The 2,449-nt window shown below is 41.8% G+C and overlaps 1 pseudogene; it reads left to right on the plus strand.

Annotated features, from left to right (window-relative positions):
• Nucleotides 1–406: 406 nt before the first annotated feature.
• LOC100580980 lies at nucleotides 407–1,797 on the plus strand (annotated as a pseudogene).
• The last annotated feature ends 652 nt before the right edge of the window (nucleotides 1,798–2,449 follow it).

The following is a 2,449-nucleotide window of genomic DNA, read 5'->3' on the forward strand; positions in this document are numbered from 1 at the left end:
TGAAATGCACCTATTACAGTGTAAGGTCTCTGAGGGAAGGACTGGCTTATTCATATTTGCCTTTGATGTAGCACACCGCATGGGTCTATGCAGTAATAGATGCTTTAATTACTATTGGTTTTACTGAATTGTGAAGACAGCAATAATTTAGACATAAGTTTGCTCAGCAGTTATTTGAGGCATCTTAGAAAACAATCCAAGATTTAAGTCCTAAGGGATATCGTTTTGCAGATTTTAGAAGTCAAGATGGTTCTTTGGAGTTTTCAATTTTTCTTTTAATGAAGTGAAAATAAAGCTGATTCAGCGGAGCCGGCGCCGCCGCCATGTTAGGTCTGAGGCTGCTGCCACAGGCGCGACGGATACTGCTGATTGCCTGTCAGCCGCGTGGGGTCCGCCGCACTGCACCATGAGCGGGGTCACCCCTTTCCTCCACAGCAAGACCAGCCGCATCTCCAAGGCACAGATCTGCTACGAGGGCATCCCCTGCACCATCGACACCTAGAACCCCATAATAGCCCTCGCTAAAGTTCCATTTTCTGGTACAGAAGGTAGATCGTCCAATGCCACCTCAAGATGAACTATTGGAATACATTGTTTTCCATAGGAGTGACATTAAAGACCTCACTGTGAGCCACCAAAACTACAATGTTCTTTGCCTGAAGACCCAGCTATCCTTCAGTCCTCACTAGGCTCATCAACTTCTTCATTCCGGTGCTTGGGGTTCTCATGGGCCTTTGGCAGGATGCTCATATACAGTCGGTTCAGTCCAAGCTCCTTAGTTGGACAGGAGTTTGGTGCCGTTGCTGTTGCTGGAAGCTCTTTGACATCGTTTGGAACAGAAACATCAAACAGTGGTGTCTTACCCCAAAGTAGTATGGTTGGCTCTGCCTTAACACAGGATACAAGATCTCTACAAACATAGTTATCTCAAGGTCACTCAAGCCCTCTGTTAGACCCTTTGAGAAAAAGCCCAACCACGGAACAAGCAGTGAAGACTGTCTCGGCCCATTTACCTGCTTCAGCACCTGTTGGGAGAAGGAGCCCTGTATCAACTAGGCCTTTGCCATCTACCAGCCAAAAAGCAATAGAGATCAAGAGCACTGGTGAGCTGAAGTACACAATGTTTCAAGACCAGAAAATGAGCAACTCAGAAATGATAGCAAGAGACAAGTAGCTCCAGGTACTCCTTCAACTCCAAGGAGAGGGCATGGGGTTCAGCCAGGTAGCAGGGGAAGATTTGGTATTCTGCAAGATGGGCCAATGAAATTTGAGAAAGACTTTGACTTTGAAAGTGCAAATGCACAATTCAACAAGGGAGAAATTGACAGAGAGTTTCATAATAAACTTAAAAGAAGATAAACTTGAGAAACAGGAAGAGCCTGTAAATGGTGAAGATAAAGGTGACCCAGGAGTTGATACCCCAAAAGTAAAGGAAATGCTGATGAGGAAGATCCACTTGGACCTAACTGCTAGTAGGAAAAAACTAAATCCTTCTTTGATAATATTTCTTGTAATGACAATAGGGAATGGATATCAACCTGGGCTGAAGAAAGAGGATTAAATGCTGAAACATTTGGAATCCCGCTTTGTCCAAATTGTGGCTGTGGGAGATGCAGAGGCAGAGGGATCTTTGGTTTCTGTGGTGCAGAGGGCATGGTGGTAGCAGATGTGGTACTTTCACCATCCCTGGAGGATTTCGCAGTGGATTCAGAGGAGGTCATGGGGGCAGGGAGTTTTCGGATTTCGAATATAGGAAAGACAACAAAGTTGCTGTATAGTCTACAAACAAGTCTCTGAAAATAGGTGAATTTTTAGCTCTTCATGGTCCTGAAAGTTGACTTCAGTCTTTGTGAAGAATCAAGTGAATTCACTGTACATTTGTCAACAGCACTGGGTTTTTGTTTTTTGTTTGTTTTTCTGCTTAATTTCAAAGATAAAATGCAGTGACTTTTCGGGGTTGCGGGGGAGAAAGGCTAATCTTAGAAAATGAACATAAAATATATTTGGAATAGCAGAAGGTTAAGTAATTTCTTATGTACAGTTAAGCAGTACTTCAGTGGGACTTATAAATATTTTTTCATCACTGAAAGTGTATTTTTTAAATTACTAAATCATATTTGTCAATTGCAAGTTGCCTGCAGATAGGGCTGTGATACTGTGTTTTGGGCCACAGAAGGTTGTGTGTGTGCATGTGTGTATCTTTCTCCTTTTTTGGGGAATCCTATAATATGAGGCAGCTTATTTCATCAATTATTTAGGGTGCTGGATGGTAGAGAATTTTCGGTTAACTAGGTACACACAGTAAATACTGTTTCTTAGGCAAAGGTAACTTTTATATAGTTGTAAAATTCCACTATATTCCATTGCCAAAGAAACATTAAGAAATTTCTATAGCCACATAAAAAGCAACCAAATTTTTAAAGAATAATCATTTTAAAGTCAGAAAAAA

This window comes from Nomascus leucogenys, chromosome 3 (assembly GCF_006542625.1).
Source record: "Nomascus leucogenys isolate Asia chromosome 3, Asia_NLE_v1, whole genome shotgun sequence".
Taxonomy (NCBI): domain Eukaryota; kingdom Metazoa; phylum Chordata; class Mammalia; order Primates; family Hylobatidae; genus Nomascus; species Nomascus leucogenys.